At 32.2% G+C, this 17,977-nt stretch overlaps 1 non-coding gene across 1 annotated transcript; it reads left to right on the forward strand.

Annotated features, from left to right (window-relative positions):
- The first annotated feature begins 6,046 nt into the window (after positions 1-6,046).
- LOC131756467 (U6 spliceosomal RNA) lies at positions 6,047-6,153 on the forward strand. Its single transcript, XR_009335648.1, has one exon. It is a non-coding gene; the product is annotated as a U6 spliceosomal RNA (small nuclear RNA).
- The last annotated feature ends 11,824 nt before the right edge of the window (positions 6,154-17,977 follow it).

Genomic DNA, 17,977 nt, shown 5'->3' on the forward strand with positions numbered 1-17,977 from the left:
ATAATTTTTAAAATACACAATTTATATATGTTTATATTGTTATATTTATTACAGTTTATATTTATACAATGGATACAGCTAAAAGTTAGTTACAGGATGTACTTTAAAAAAAAAAATGGTACCATCAAAGCACTTATACTATTTCTAACAAGGATAATACATGCCTAGTGCAAAATTACTAAGCCAAGAATTTAAATTTCAAAATGTAATACAGGTTGTCATGTAACTATTTAGGCTGGTTTTTCAGCAGCAAATAGAGATTTTTAAAAGGAACAGATGCCCAGTTGGCTCTGATTCAAAGACTTATCAGAACTTTATATCTTAAAATAAACCATCTCTGAAATGTTTTTAGTTGTAGAATATGTTTTCTTCAATCTTCAGTCATCCCATTTTTCTGAATCCTGATCAATCTTTTTCCTTCTGCATACTTGAGTGACCCTCAAATGAACATAGGATATTCAGCGTCTTTCAGTTTCGACTCTGCCTGCTTCTTTTCCCTGGACTAAATTTGCATAAATAGCTCAAAGGTCTGTTCATTAGAAACATATATTTTATGAAAAAGAAATGTTTTATATTCAAAAAATGAAAATGTCTACAAAAAACCATTTTTTTTTCTTAAAATGAACCTACTGGATTTTCAGTGTTGTTGCTCAAAAAAAAAAAAGCCATATAATACTAATGATATTGCAATTTGAATGCTGTCTCGAATTACCTGCATAAATTTCAATCCAAAGAGTCCTCAAAATCAATTATGCCATGAGAAGTCCCCTTGAAATCTGTGTATAAAAGAGTCTACATTTTCTGAAAGAGAAAGATTGGATGAGGAAGGAAAAATGCAAAGGAAAAAGCATCAAGAAAGTAGAGTTCACCTATCTCAGACACACATGCTAGCTAGTCTCAAGAAAAGAGACAATAATGAGGTGGAAAGGAATATTCTACAGTTAGCAAAATTAACACAGCTTGGAAATTAAGATAACATAGCTGAAAATTTCAAACTTGTCATTCTTTCAAAACTGAGCCTTACTAGTGAGCATTATAAATATACACCATGGATGTTAAGTGCTTTTAAAAATAAAAGTTTATACGAGGTCTTCCAAGGTTAGGCAAAACTCTTTTATTATCAATGAAAAGATCCCTGAAATAGATGCCAATGGCTCAAATCCAATCACAATGAAAGAAAGAAATTAAGTAGTAATAGAGAAATTAGAATTTCGAGAAAAACTCAGAAAATTTAACTGATCTTCCCAAGTCAGTAGCATTTATTTAGGCACTGAATACCAGAGGTCTGTATTCTTTAACCAGTTTTCTAAAATAACTCTCAGGCTCTTTTCTCTCGACTCTTATGTGACTCTTTTTTCTTTCCATGACTCGAATTTATCTTGCACACTATCTCTGGATTAATATCCCTTAGGCCCTTTTATTCTACTAGTGTTCAAAAAATCTACAACAGCTCCCAGTTGCCTTCCTAAATAGATTTAAACTTCTCTCTTCGTGTTTTTCCTTCTTCATAGTCCCTGAAAGTTTTCTATCTCCCACTTAGACAAGTTGTTTTCCATTCTCCCAACTGTGGAGCTTTCTCTAGAGTCGGCATCATCATTTATTTAAACCATGCACTGGCCTATCACCCTAACCTTGCTCAAGTTGCTTCCTTCCTGAAATAACATCCTCTCCTCTTCACCAGCTGAAATCCTTCCTAACCACTCCTTAAGCGTCAGCTTAAATCCTGACTTATTGACACCTTTAATATTTATTGTTTACTTTGGCCTACACATATTAATCCTAGCTCTAAATTCTTATAGTGGTGTTGTTTGCTCCAAGTAATTTATAATTTAGGTTTCTATTATTTTATGTTTTTCATTAATGTTCATGGGCATTAAGTCTTAAAACATCCATAAGATAGGAAGCTACTTGGAAGTATGACTCACGTCTTAAGTTTTTATAGTATAGGATGGATGGTGAATGGAAAGACAAAAGAGTTCTGCCTCATTTCATTAAAGGGGAATTGGATTAAAATATATATTGTACAATGAATGAACACAAAATAAAAATAAGTGAAGGAATTAAGTATAAAGGCAGTGTATTATTTTTCTAGGGCTACAATAAAAAAGTACTACAAGCTGGATGACTTAAAACAACAGAAATCTACGATCTCACAGTTCTGGAGACCAAGTCTGAAATCAAGGTGTCAGCAGGCCCATGCTCCCTTGAAGTAAAATCCTTCCTTGCCACTTCCTAGTTTCTGGTGATGACTGCCAATGCTTGTCATTCCTCGGCTTGTTGCTGCATCACTCTAATCTCTGCCTCTACCATAAATGGCATACTCCCTACGTGTCTGTATCTACACCATGTTTTCCCTCTTTTTATAAGGTCACCAATCGTATTGGATTAAGGGCACACTCTACTTTATCTTAACTAATTACATCCTCAAAGACCCTATTTCCAAATAAGGTCACATTCTGAGGTTCTGAAGTTTAAGGCTAACTTAATATATCTTTTGGGGGGACACAAATCAACCCATTAGAGGCAGCAAAAAGAGAAATGCAAATTGAGTATGAATTTAATGCACAGAATACCTCTTGAGAAGTCCAGTCTGCCTGCAAGAGATAGGCAACATATTTACTTCTAGACGTAATGAGAAAACATTGTCACTTGATTCAGAGTTTGTACAATTTAAGGCAACAAATTACTAAAGGAGAACACAGAAATTTGCACATTGATCACAAGGGAAATTTATCCTAAGAGAGCTGATGAAATAGAATGGTGGGTGATCTAGAAAATAATATTATCAATAAAACTATACATGATATACATGATTTTTATAACAACTTAATTAGGTTAGATTTGCTTTCTCAAATTTATATAGTTCAGTAAAATTAATCATGGGCAAGATAGGAATAATCTTGGGGAATATGACAGTGTCAGTGTATGCAGTTTTTTGATGCTATAATTTAATCATGGAATACATGTTCCTGGATTCTAGAATATCTATCACAAATTAGAATATAAAATTTAGTGTATGAACATCAGGCAAAAAATATTTTTATAAGTTTTAAAACTATTCTTAATTTCAATCTTGCAATTATCTCAATCTGACATATTTTATTATATCCTATTCTTAGAAGATACTATATTGTGTGTGAATTCTAAGAATTTCCTCTGTAATCTAAACTCACATATCCACCTTCTTACTTCAAATCTCCACTGAGATGTATCACCAAAATCTAACATTGAATATGTCCCTAAGGGAACTATTTCACCTGTCAATACTCTTATTTCCCACAGTACAAATAATTTATATTTTTGTTCTCCCATGTGGTTCCTGAACTTTCCTTGAGTTACTCCATATGGGTGAGAGGACAAGAGGAAAGCTATCCAGCAAAATATATTTGCCAGGCTCCCATACTAACTGGATTTACTTTAGATATCTTTCTGTCTTTGCCTAACTTCCATTTTCTACTAACAGCTTAACTACCAATTATATATATTTTTCCCTGTAAATGTCAGATAGCTTTTTTCCCAGCTGCTTTTAATATTATCACTTCATCTTTGATTTTCAACAATTTGATTATATTACATCTAGGTATGTTTTTCCTTGTATTTATCCCACTTGGATTAGCTGGCAATATCTTCCAACTAATATGGGAAATTATCAACCATTGTTTGTTCAAGTTTTGTTTCTATCTTAACACTCTGTCTTCTCCTTCTGGGACTCTTTTTTGACCAATCTCCATGTATCCTTTATGTTTGTTTTGTTTTGCTGTGTTTGTCTCCTTTGTTCTCTCTTTGTTTTAATTTGCATATCTTTTCTAACGGTGTATTTCTGAATTCAATATATAGCCTATCCTATGTTTGATCTGCTTTCAATCACATCCATGAGATCCATTTGATGATTCTTTATTTTTTTAATTAATTAATTGTTTTATTGAGGTACATTGGTTTGTAACAGTATATAAGGTTCATATATACAACATTATAATTCAACTTCTGTATATACACTCTACAGCATACTCATCACCAAAAATCTAGTTTCTATCCCTCAATATACAGTTAACCCATGTTACCTATTCCTCCCACTACCACCCTCCTTCCCTCCTGGTTCTGCCTTTTCATTTGTTTATAATTTTCTTTGATGTGCAGAAACTTTTTAGTTTGATGTAGTCCCATTTGTTTATTTTTCCTTTTATTTCCCTTGCCTGAGGAAACAGAACCAAAAAGATATTGCTAAGACTGATGTCTAACAATGTACTGCTTATGTTTTCTTCTAGAAGTTTTATGTCTTACATTCAAGTCTTTAATCCATTTTGAGTTAATTTTTGTGTATGGGGTAAGATAGTGGTCTAGTTTCATTCTTTCCCATGTAGCTGTTGAGTTTTCCCAATACCATTTATTGAACAGACTTTCCTTTCTCCGTTTTATGTTCTTGGCTTTTCTGTGTTAAATTAGTTGTTTATATATGTGTGGGTTTATTTATGGGCTCTAAACTCTGTTCCATTGATCTGTCAGTCTTTTGCTGCTGATGCCATGCTGTTTTGATTACTATAGATTTGTACTATAATTTGAATCAGGGAGTGTGATACCTCCAGCTTTGTTATTTTTTTATCAGAATTGCCTTGGGTATTTGGGGTCTTTTGTGGTTCCATACAAATTTTAGAATTTTTTTTGTTCTATTTCTGTGAAGAATATCATTGTGATTTTTACAAGGATTGCATTGAATCTGTAGATTGCTTTAAGTAATACGGGCATTTTAACAGTGTTAATTCTTCCAGTTGATGAGCATAGACTATCTTTTCATTTCTTTGTGTCTTCTTTAATTTTTTTCAACAATGTCATAATTTTTAGGCCTTTCACCTCCAGTAGTTCTGGGTGAGGAAGGAAGTGATAGAAAAAGTAGAGAAAGTAGTTCATATGTATATGTATATCTATCTGTCTATCTACCTACCTACCTACCTACCTACTTGTGTATCTATCTGTATATACATATATACATATGAAAATGAAAGGAAGGACAAAAAATAAATAATAAAAACTGTAAGTTACTAAAACTTTTCTGAACTAAGTTAAGAATTATATCTTCATTTTGAAAGGGAATATCATGTCTCAGAGAAAGTTTTCACAAGCAGCCAAAATCAAGACATATTATGATAAAAATTGACCTAAGCTCAAAATACTCTCACAAATGAATTGCTTTAAACAACTTAAAGATAATCCCAATACTACTTAAATTATTTTAAAGCATAAACAAAGGGGGAGACAACTTCCAAATTCTTGTTATAAGGTGAGTGTAATATTGCAAAATCTGATAAAAACTGCTCTAAAGGGACCTACAAAACCAATCGTGCATGTGAATATCAGTAAAAATCTTTGATTTGTAAAGTTAATATGATTGCAATAAAAACACCATCTTTTTATTTTCTTGAGCTACAAAAGTTAATTATAACATTTATGTGAAAGGACAGATAAGAAAAAATAGAGAAACCAGTAAACCATGAAAAGGGTGTTCTAACCCCCCACCCCATATGAAATGTATTTGAGTCCTCTATAATTAAGAGTAAGATATCGGAATATGAGTGGACCAGAATAGAAAATCTGAAAATAAATATATTTGCAAAGAAAAACTTCTTATATTGTAAACATAGCATCAGAAATCAGTAAGCAAAAAATATTATGTATAATTAGTAGTATTGGAATAATGTCATAGCTATATGAAGAAAAGACAAGAAGATAACTTCACACTGCAAGTATTAGAAAAAAATATTTGTGAATGCACCTATAAACTTGAAAGAAGGGAAAAGTCCTAAATGTGACTAATGAAATAGAATCAATAAAATTAATATTAGTTATATAACTTGTCCAAAAAATATACATGACTGATAAACATTGTAATCAACAAATAGACAAATGACAAAACAGTGAAACCTGTTTTAAATGATGTGAGATCTATTCATTAATAGAATTTTAAGATGCAATATATTTGTGATATAAACCAAGCCAGATATTCAGATATATCCTTAATATCTTTTACTCTAAAGATAAGAAGAAATGCAAAGTATCACTTCAGCAGCACACATACTAAAATTGGAATGATATAGAGAAGGTTATCTTGGATCCTGTGCAAGGATGATACGAAAAATTAATGAAATATTCTATATTTTTCTATACATTTAAAAATGATTAAAATGTTATATATATTCTACCATAACAGAAATAAATAGACATGAAAATAGAAATGAAAAAATTAAAATAATATGGTGAATAAAAAGACAAGGAAATTTTAAATTTTCTCAGTAATTTTAATTTTAGTAAAAATATTAGTTTTAGTATCATTCTGAGTTCATATTGATAGTAAAGAAAAAAGGAAAATCTAGCCAGTTAGATCAGTCTTAATAAAAACAATAAGAATGAAAACTAGACATAATGTACCTCTTGATGTGTTATAGTAGGAAGCTCACAACTCCTATGAAGTAGTATTACCAAAAAATAGAAGAAAATTTGATCAGCTTTCTAAAAATGTAAGTTTATTTTATAGGAAATAAAGTAGTACGCAGACCATCTTAAGTGATACAAAAAATACAATAAACAAAATCTGGAAGGTGCAAAATTATTATGTAATTAATGCCCTTTCTTTATTGAATAAATTATAAGAAAAAAAGATGGGAAGCTTATAAATTAAAAGCAATTTAAACTATACCAATAAAATGTAGTATGCACTTTGTTTCCTGATACTAAGTGATTGTAAATTAAAAATACTATGAGGTATTGGAGGAAATGTGAATACTGTGTATTTCATAACGTTAAAAGAATTATAATTAATTACCTTAGGAATAATTAAAACATAGGAATAATGAGTTTTAAAGTATCTTAAATACATACATACTAAAGGATCTATGGATGCAATAAGTGATATCTAGGATTTGACTGAAAAAATATCTAGGGTGGTGTGTGGGACGGAGATCAGGTATAGACTTAGAGAAAAATTGATTGTGTTAATACTGGATATTGGATCCATGTAGTTTCATTATGTTACTTTCTTTCTTTTATATATTTATATTTTTACATAATATTTTTATGAAGCACCAGCACTAGTATCACAGACAAAATATTAATGGGTGAGGGAAAAATCATTGTTTCAAGCTATTTCCAAGACTAAGAGAAGTAACAATGAGAAAAAACCTAAGCTTATGTATACTTCATTTATCTTCTTTTAAAATCTTTTTTACTTATATTGCTTCAACCCACTGTCCAGTGAGCTCATGCTTTTGTATTTTAAAATGCATGTGGATCATTATACAGAAAAATTGTTAACCAAAAAATGTTGGTCAAATTGTTTTGTAATAAAGTACCATGTCTTGGCCATTTTTTAAAAACATTAAGTAATCTTAAGGATTAGGCATTAAATGCCAAGTACTTTTTAAAGTGCATTTGCTATTTATTCTTCACCAGGGAGAAATTTGACCTCATTCCTTGTTCTAAATAACACAACAGTGCCCTAGTGATTAGCGTATCCGGTCAGATGGGAGAAAAACATATGGCTTTGCACTTTTAACAACGTGCTCAACCTTAACCAGTTACCAAGGCATTTAAAGGCAAAACATAAAAGACGTCAATTGATTAAGCATGGTGGGCAATAAATTTTAAAAAACAAATTATAAATTTATGTTACTAATACAGAAGTAAGAGTGTCCTTCATTTTAAGTGTGCAGTTCGATAGACCAGGGGCAGCGGTCACTTAACTACCACCACTGTCAAGGTTTAGAACACTGCCATCACCACAAAAGCCCCCTTGTGTTCCTAAGCAGTCAATCCCTGACCCCGCCCTTGCTTCTAAACAATCATTGAGCTGCCAGAAAGCAAACTATGGTTTTGCCTTTTCTAGAATTTCATATAAATTTCATTCAAAACCCTAGAGTGTGTAGTCTTAAGTGAGTGGCTTCTTTTACATAATTGCTGACCATGCAATACTGGAAAAGCTTGCTGTATTATTCCTGAGTGGCTTCTTTTTTTTTTTTTTTTTTTTCCCGTACGCGGGCCTCTCACTGTTGTGGCCTCTCCCGTTGTGGAGCACAGGCTCAGCGGCCATGGCTCACGGGCCCAGCCGCTCCGCGGCATGTGGGATCTTCCCGGACCGGGGCATGAACCCGTGTCTCCTACATCGGCAGGCGGACTCTCAACCACTGCGCCACCAGGGAAGCCTGTGGCTTCTTGATATAATAGAGATAGCACTGAAAAATAGGGCAGAAGATCTTAATTCTCTCTCCCACCCCAGTCTGTGAACTAAGATATATATATATATATTTTAACTTCTCTTATTCAGCAACGGTAAGATGAAGAGGATAGTACTATTCTGTCTTCCTCAAGGCTGCTGTGTTAGATCTAATTAGAATGTGTAAAGTGGTTTCTAAAGTGTGACACATTACACAGGTGAATTCACAAGAAAAGTCTATCAGAAATAAGAGAAATGACAGCCTTTTAAAAGACACTGTTAAACAAGACTAAATGTATATTGAAATATAAATTTTAATAGTTCTATTTTATCACTGCAGAGATGGGAGTAAGATGGAGGGAGGCTATGAATGGATTTTATGAAGTTTGAATAAAACGGGAAAAAACTGAAACTAGAATTATAAAAAGGAACAATATTAAACCTATCTAAATAAAAAACAAATAGCTAACTTTAGAAATAAACTTTATTCTTTTAATTATTTTCTTCAACAATTACAAGAATTTATTCTACGTAGGACACATTATCTGACAAAGTTATAGTTATCAAATAAAGTATATAGTTCTTCAAGTTTCATCTACTTTCCCTGTCAACATTAGAAAGGGGCAAATAAAAAGACTTTTAAATGAAATTTAAAAACAGGGAAATAATACTCTTCCACCAAATGAGACTATAAATATTTTGTGAATGTTGACATTTGTAACTTAATGACAAAAAAATATTAGTTTTTAAGTTTTATTTGCTTGTTTTACCCAGTGCCAAGAAAGAAGACAAGGATGTTCCTACATCCACATCACTGTGGTGGATCTCCTTTCCTGATCCATCTTTGAGGCCTGAGGTTCTCCTATCCCTCTATACCTATATCCTATACCTCCTATACCCTAGAGAAAAGAAACCAACATAATTGTTAGTGTTAGAGGTTTGAAAATTTCTGAGACAAAAGGGGAAGATGAGGAAATCTTATGATTCATAAGGAGATGTAAGGGACCATGACACTTGGAAAGTGGTAAAGAATGGGTTATATGAAGATAGCTGGTCTGAGTCCGTCAAATTTTGACAGTTGAAGGAAAATCCAAGGGGAATGCCTGGAAGATCTAGTCAGTGTGGCAATTTTAGGTAGACTACAGACAAAATACTTGACTTTTTGCCTTTGTATGTTAGATAAATTACATGGAACTGTGGTAAAGAGCCAATTGAAAGTTTTTCAAGCATCTGTGTGCTCTTACCCAGTAAATAAAAGGGAGAACCTTCAATCCACAACCACAAAATATCAGATCCCAGTAAGATGTCTGACATATCTTCATCAATGATGGTCTGAGGATTAAGAAGTTGAGCCACTGACTTAATCTAGCTAATTAAAAAATAGGGCTGATTCCCCTCAATTTGGTCACTCTACTCTGGAGAAAAGACAAATATAAAAAAAAAATTAAATAAATTTCAAATGACTGTTTAGTATAGTAAATAAAAAAGTATGTAGCATAATGAACAAGAATTTTATTAGTAATGAAAGAGAGTGATTAGTGAGGACTGGAACACTTAAACATTTCAAGCCAAAGAAATTAATGTACATGATGGCAGAGTTGAACATTTAAATTAAGAGGTTAATAAAATACAAACAGAAAAATTATATAATGTGCTCAAATTTAGTATTAGGAGTTCACAGAATCAAAGCCAGATTTTTCAACTATAAATGAGTATTCTACTTGTTATAAAAAATTATAGCTCCTAAAATAATGGGCATTCCTTCATTTCTTTGTTCCATAATATTTATTGCATGCCTGTGATGTGCTAAGTTCTGATCTAGCCACTGTAGGTAAAGCAGTAAACAAAACAAAGCAGAGAATAAAATAAAGTCCCTGCTTTCACTGAGCTTTTATACTAAAAGGAGGTTACAAGATAGCAAATAAACAAATAGAATTGACCCTTGAACAATGCATGTTTTAGGGACACCAACCCCCACTGAGTTGAAAATCGGGTATAACATTATATTTGGCCCTCAGTATGTGTGGTTGAACATCCCTGGATTCAACCAGCCACAGATTGTGTAGTACTATAGTACATATTTATTTTTTAAAAATCTTTATGTAAGTGGACCTATGTAGTTCAAACCCATATTGTTCAAGGGTCAACTGTATATGGCATATTGTCATATAATTCTGTGAGAAAATTACACAGGGTAAGTGCACAGAACAGGAGAGAGAATTGTAATTTTAACAGGTGGCTAAGGAAGGCCTTTCTGTGGAGGTAACATCTAAGGGTTAGTCTAAATGAGATTTTTTTAAGTAGAGGAATCTGTGGTTACAAAGACTCCAAAGGTGGGAATATGGAAGGCATGAAATATAACTGGTAAAAAGATTAGTGTAGTTATAGTTGAATAAACCAGAGAAAGTAATTTGATTTGTTGATGAAGTCTATGAATTTCTTATATTTATAGTGTAATAAAATTTAAATATGTCTTATGATTTGAAGAGTGCTACTTACTTACATAGTAGCATATAGGAAGTGCTACATAGCATGACATAGTAAGTAGTACTTAGTATAAAAGTAGAAAGTTCTTTCTACTTTCATAGTAAATGCCTAATAAATCTGAATAAGATAATGCTTATCACACTAAGCTCTAAGTATTATAGCATAATTTTCTTCTATACTAGCTTCTGATTCCCTACAGTTCAGTTATATCATCATTTTCAAAGTATGTGACTGAATCTAAAAAATATTATTGGCATTTTAAGTCTATATTGAAAGATACATTTATTAATTAATGAATAAATGAATGACTGTATCAATTAGGTTGTTCTTGTGTATCAAACCATCCTAAAACTTAGTGGCTTATGCCAATAAGTTTTATGATAGACCGAAAAAAATGTTAATAGACACAAATGACCAAAGCTTACTCAGGAAGAAATGAAGAGCTCAAATAGTCCCATGTCTATGAAGAAGTTGTATTCATAGTTAAAACTTTCCCAAAGGGAAAACTAATGATTCATATGTCTTTATTAATGAATTATAAAAAATATTGTGGAAGAAATATCAATTCTTAAGGAAAAAAAGAAAAAAAAATACTTCCAGAAAATGGAAGAGGCTGTACCTCCCAATTCTTGTGCTTAGGCAAGTATTACAGTGATACCAAAAACAGATGATATTATAAGAAAAGAAAATTACAGATCAATATCCCTCATCACCATGGGTATAGCAATCCTTAAAAATGTTAGTAAACCAAATTTAGAATATATAAGCAGGATAATATATTATGAGCAAGTGAGATTTATTCTGGGAATGACAGTGTTTCCAGATGAGATTATCATTTGAATCAGTAGGCTGAATAAAGCAGATTGTCTTCCCCATTGTGGTTGGCATCATCTAATCCATTGAGGGACTGCATAGAACAAAATGGTAGAGGAAGGGAGAATGTATTCTCTAACTTGAACCACTGAGCTAGAATATCAGTCTGCTTCTGCCTTGTGTCTGGGGATTACAACATTAGCACCCCTGGTCCTCAGGCTTTCAGACTCAGAGTGAACTACATGGCTGGCTTTCCTGGGTCTCCAGTTTGCAGACAGAAGACTGTGGGACTTTTTCAGCTCCATATATGTGAGTCAGTGAACCAATTTCTTAATAATAAATTTATAAATCAATCTTTCTCTCTATCTATATCTGTATCTTTACCTGTATCTCTATCTATAGCTACATCTTCTACTGCTTCTATTTCTCCAAAGAACCTTGACTGATACCATAATTCATTCAAACCAAAATTTTAAAAGAGAAAAAATTATCCATCCAATAAACACCTGAAAAACATTACAAAATTCAACATCAATTTATGACAAAATTACTTCACAAACTATGACTAACCTTACCTCATGAATAAAGACTATCTATTAATAACTAGAGCTAACATCATACCTTGTTGTTAAGGACTAAATGGTTTCCCTCTATGGTTAGGTCCAAAACAAGAATTTCTACTCATACTACCCATATCCTATAATATACATACCAGTGCAATAATAAGAAGAAAAGAGATACAAGGCATATAGATTGGAAAGGAAGAAAACAGTCTTTATTCATAGAGGCCATGATTGTCTATGTAGAGAGTCCCAAAGAACCTATTAAAATAAGTGAGTTTAATTGGTTACAGAAAATAAAGTCTGCACACTAAAATCAGTTGTCTTATAGTAGCAATAAGCAATAGATGTTGAAATTTAAAAAAGAATACCATTTATAATACCACTAAAATATGAAATAGGGATAAATATTTTTTTAAAAAAGAACATGGGCACAATTTGTATAATAAAAATATACTATATTGTTGATAAATATCAAAGAAGACCTAAGTAAATGGAAAGATATATCACATTCATTGATTGGAAGACTCAAAATTGTCAAGATGTAAGTTCTTCTCAGGTTGATCTATAGATTGAACACAACCCCAGAGAAAATCCTGTAAGCTGATTATATCTTTGAGGAAATCTATAAGCTGATTCTAAACTTATATGGAAAAGCAGATGATGAAAAAATTACCAAAACAATTTTGAAAAATAAAAACAAAATTAGGGGACTCACATTTCCAGATTTCAAGATTTTCTGTAAAGCTACAGTAATCTTATAGTAGGGTATTGGTAAAATAATAGTCACATAATAATGGAACAGAATAAAATGACAGAAGTAAACCCACATGAATATGAGCAAATAGTTTTGAAAAAGTTGGAAATGTAATTCAGTAAAGAAATATTTTCTTCATTGATTTAGTGGTGTTGAAACAATTACACATCCATGTGCAAGGACAATAATGTAAATATAAAAGTAAACTTTAAAACTTCTTTCTAGAAGAAAGCATAGGAGAAAATATGTATGATATTGAGATAGTCTATTTTTTAGATAGGGCACATATAACCTTCTGCTTTTTGCACAACAGCATTAAAAAAAAAACAAAGGCTAACCATAGTCTCAGAGAAAACATTTGCAAAACACATTTAATAAAGTACCAATAAGGAGAATATACAAAGAAATGTAAAAAATTACTAAACAGGAAAGAAATCACCCAGTAAATATGGGTAAAATATTTGAAAAGATGATTTGCTACAGAAGAGATATGGATTTAAAATAAGAACATGTAAAGATGCTCACTATCATTAGTCATTAGGCAAATGCAAATTAAAACCACAGTGAAATACTACAACACATCTAATCAAATGGCCAAAAAAAGAAACAAATGAAGAAAGACCTGACAAGAACAAATGCTGGCAAGTAGGCAAAGCAGCTAGAATTCTAATAAAGTGTATACTAGATGCAAAAGAATTAAGACATATGTTTACAAAAATGCCTGCATACAAATGTTTATAGTAGTTTTATTTATATTCACCAAAACCTGAAAACAACCTAAATGTCCTTCAACTGCTTAATGATAAACACTGTATGTATATACAACATTCAACATAAAATTCATACAGTGACATAAATGAATTTCAAAAGCAATATCCTAAGTGAACTTAGGAAAAGACTCGAAAGGACTCATGCCTGAGACAAAGGTTTATTTGGGAATGTTATCTTAGGGAGCAAAATTTTGAAATGTTTTGAGGTTAGGGCACAAGGGCACTATGAAAGGAGGAAAAACCAATATAATGCATTATTGTGTTAGCTGCCCAAACAGGCGGCTGGCATTAATATGGCAGTACCTTCAGATCTGCCATCCCCTGGGACAAAGAGGGAAGCATTTTGTGCACTGTCTCCCTCTCCTCATTGGCCAAGGATAGTTCCAAGGACATTAATGTCCTGAAGTTTGGGTTGTTTGTGAATGAGTCCCAGTAATTTCCTATAGGCATCCTGAATTGCAAAGGTTCCATTTAAGCAAAATTAAAGTCTTTGTTCATCTGGTTGACCGTACAGTGGCTGAAGTAGGAAGTAGGTCTTGAAGTAGGGCATAGGCGGAAACAAAGCTCTATATTGCCTTTAAATTTAAAATATAAAAAAGTAGTATAAAATGGTCAATATATTTCATGAGACTCATTTAAAATGAGAATCATGATAAAAAATGTGTTGAGTGCATAAATCATATTGATTATTAAATGTAAATAAAGGTACATAGTTATTTTCTCAGAGTCATTTCTGAATCTCTTATTCAATATGCAAATGGTTTAGAACTAAAATTAATCATGAAATATATTACCTTATTTATGAGAACTATAAATCAAAGAGAATTGATTGCTTCTTATCAGAAAGAAATGACAAATAATATGTATTACCTTCAGGCTGAGTGGCTCCACTCCAGGAATGTAGTAGGCCGTATCTTATCTCCAGTCAGATACAAGAGGTATTATAATATCCAAAGGTGTACTGTTGTTTATTAGTTTCCAAAATGCAAATTGATAAAGGTTATCATTAAAAGAAAGGTAATTGACTGCTTCCTCCTCTTCTATGTATAAAGAAGACTTTTGGGGGCAAGGTATAGAGACTAGAGAGACGTACATATAGGAGAACTCCTCCTCTCAGTACACAGAGATGTATTTTATGTAGTAGAAATATACTCTGTCAAAGAAAAGAAGCTAGGCTTCATGTTCTTTAGATTGCACTAGACGTTTTGAGGAACAGACCTTAACAATAGCTAAGGTCCACAGTCGTCTTCAATAACTCCAGCTGGTTCTACAGTGGTTTAAAAGTGTCTTCAACCACAAGGGGCATAAAAACTCCCCTGGGTGCAATAGCCTGCTTTAGAGAAGGCAGGATTCTTTCAACTCTAGTTTAGCTTACTCTCAAGTTAAGTTAGTGAATCTTAGGAGAACAGGAATAAAATATGCTTTCTTCCTACTTCAAAATGAGGTTATAGAAGGTTAGTATTTGAGAAAGTGTTCACGTGTATCCCACACACATTTTTCTTTGCTCCAATTATCTTCCTAGATTGTTCTTTCAAAAAGGATATATTCCTAAGGAAATTAGATTCCAACAATGAAATATTCTGTGACTCCTTCAAATTTCACATTGGGAAACTAACTACAAACAAAAATAAATAAAGAGGCCTTAAAATTTGCTGTTTTGTCTTCAAATTAAGCTTCAAGTAGAACATTGCTCCACTTGTGAGTGTGTTATTAACAATAAATGGAATTGATAACAAGGCCCCATTGTGTAATGCTACTGCAGCTCCTTCTTAGGATTTATTAGCTTTTCAATAGGTTTTCTTTGTATTTAGATGCAATTTTGAAATTTTCTTCTTTAAGTAGCACAAATATAACAATAAAAAGTGAGTTTATATTTTGAAATACAAAGTACATATCTTTACCATTCATAAAGGGATTTATTAGAATACCATAATTTAATGATTCTTAAATACTTGAAAAATTATTTGAAGATATATTTATTTATTATGTATTTTCTTCCAGTTGTGTTGAGATATAATTGACATATCACTGTATAGGTTGAAAGTGTACTGCATAATGATTTGACTTACATACATCATGAAATGATTATCACATGTTTAATGAGCATCCATCATCTCATATAGAAACAAAAATTAAAACTAGAAAAAATATTTTTTCTTGTGATAAGAACTCTTAGGATTTATTCTCTTGACAACTTCACATATAGCATATAGCAGTGTTAATTACATTTATCATGCTGTATATTACACCCCAGCACTTACTTTTGTTTTAACTGGGGGTTTGTACCTTTTGACTGCCTTTACCCAATTTCCCCTCCCCTCAACCCCATGCCTCTGGTAACCACAGATCTGATCTCTTTTTCTATGAGTTTGTTTGTAAGTTTGTTTTTGAAGCATAATTGACCTACAGCACTATGCTAATTCCTGTTATACAACATATGTTTAGTATTTTTTATGCATTTCAAAATGATCACAATGAAAAGCCTAGTTACTATGTGTCACCATAGAAAGATATTACAGAATTGTTGACTATATTCTCCACTCTGTACATTTCATACCCATGACTCATTTATTTTGAAACTGGAAGTTTGTACCTCTCAATCCCTTTCATCTATTTCTTTCTTTCCCCAGCCCCTGCCCCTCTGGCAGCTACCTGTTTGTTCTCTGTACCTGTAACTCTTGTTTGTTCACTTGTTTTCTTTCTTAGATTTCACATATAAGTGAAATCATACAGTATTTGTCTTTCTCTGTCTCACTTATTTCATGTAGCATAATACTCTCTAGGTCCACCCATGTTGTCGTTAATGTCAAGATTTCATTCTTTTTATGGCTGAGTAATATTCCATTGTATGTATATATAACACAGCTTTATCAGTTCATCTATTGATGGATGCTTGGGTTGCTTTTGTATCTTAGCTATTGTAAATAATGTTGCAATAAACACAGGAGTTTATATATCTTTTCAAATTGGGGTTTTTGTTTTCTTGGATGTATACGCAGGAGTGAAATTGCTGGATCATATGGTAGTTCTATTCTTAATTTTTGAGGCATCTCCATACTGTTTTCCATAGTGGCTGCACCAATTTACATTCCTACCAACAGTGCATGAGAGTTTCTTTTTCTTCACATCCTCATCAACACTGGCTATTTGTTGTCTTTTTGATAATAGCCATCCTGACAGGTGTGAGATGATATTTGATTTTGGTTTTGATTTGCATTTTCCTGATAATTAGTGATGTTGAGCATCTTTTCATGTGCCTGTTGGCTATGTGCATATCTTCTTTGGAAAAAATGTCTATTCAGATGTTCTGCCATTTAAAAAATTTTTTTATGTTGAGTTGTATGAGTTCTTTGTATATTTTGGATTTTAACCACTTATCGGATATATTATTTACAAATATGTTCTCCCATTCAGTAGGTAACCTTTTCATTTTGTTGCTAGCTTCCTTTGCTGTGCAAAAGATTTTTAGTTAGATGTAGTCCCAGTTGTTTGTTTTTGTTTCTGTTGCCTAAGGAGACATATCCAAAAAATTATTACTAAGACTGATTTCAAAGAGCATACTGCCTATGTTTACTTCTAAGAGTTTTATGGTTTTGGGTCTTAGGTTTAAGTCTTTAGTCCATTTTGAGTTTATTTTGTGCATTATGTGAGACAATAGTCCAGTTTGATTATTTTGCATGCAGCTCTCCAGTTTTACCAACACCATTTATTGAAAGGGCTGTCTTTTCCACATTGAATAATCTTGCCTCCTTTGTCACAGATTAATTGCCCATGTAAGTGTGGGTTCATTTCTGGGATTTCTATTCTGTTCCACTGATCTATGTTCTGTTTTTGTGTCAGTACCATACTGTTTTGATGACTGTAGTTCTGTAGTATATTTGAAATCAGGGAATATGATACATCTAGATTTGTTCATCTTTCTCAGTTTTTTTTTTTTTTTTTTGGCTATTTGGGGTCTTTTGTGTTTGCACACAAATTTGAAATGTATGGGTTCTAGTTATGTGAAAAATTCCATTGTTATTTTGATAGGGATTGCATTGAGTCTATAGATTGTCTTCGGTAATGTGGTCATTTTAAAACTATTAATTCTTCCAATCCATAAACATGATATATCTTTTCATCTCTTTGTGTTGTCTTCAATTTCTTTCATCAGTTTTCCAAGTACAGGTCTTTCACCTACTTAGTTAGATGTATTCCTACATGTTTTATTCTTCTTGATGTGATTATAAATGGGATTGTTTTCTTAATGTCTCTTTCTGACAGTTTGTTTTTAGTGTATACAAATGCAAAAGATTTCTATATATTAATTTTGTATCTTGCAACGTTGCTGAATTCATTGATGATCTCTAGTAGGTTTTTGGTGGCATCCTTAGGATTTTCTATGTATAGT

The sequence above is a fragment of the Kogia breviceps genome, chromosome 4 (assembly GCF_026419965.1).
Source record: "Kogia breviceps isolate mKogBre1 chromosome 4, mKogBre1 haplotype 1, whole genome shotgun sequence".
NCBI lineage: Eukaryota > Metazoa > Chordata > Mammalia > Artiodactyla > Physeteridae > Kogia > Kogia breviceps.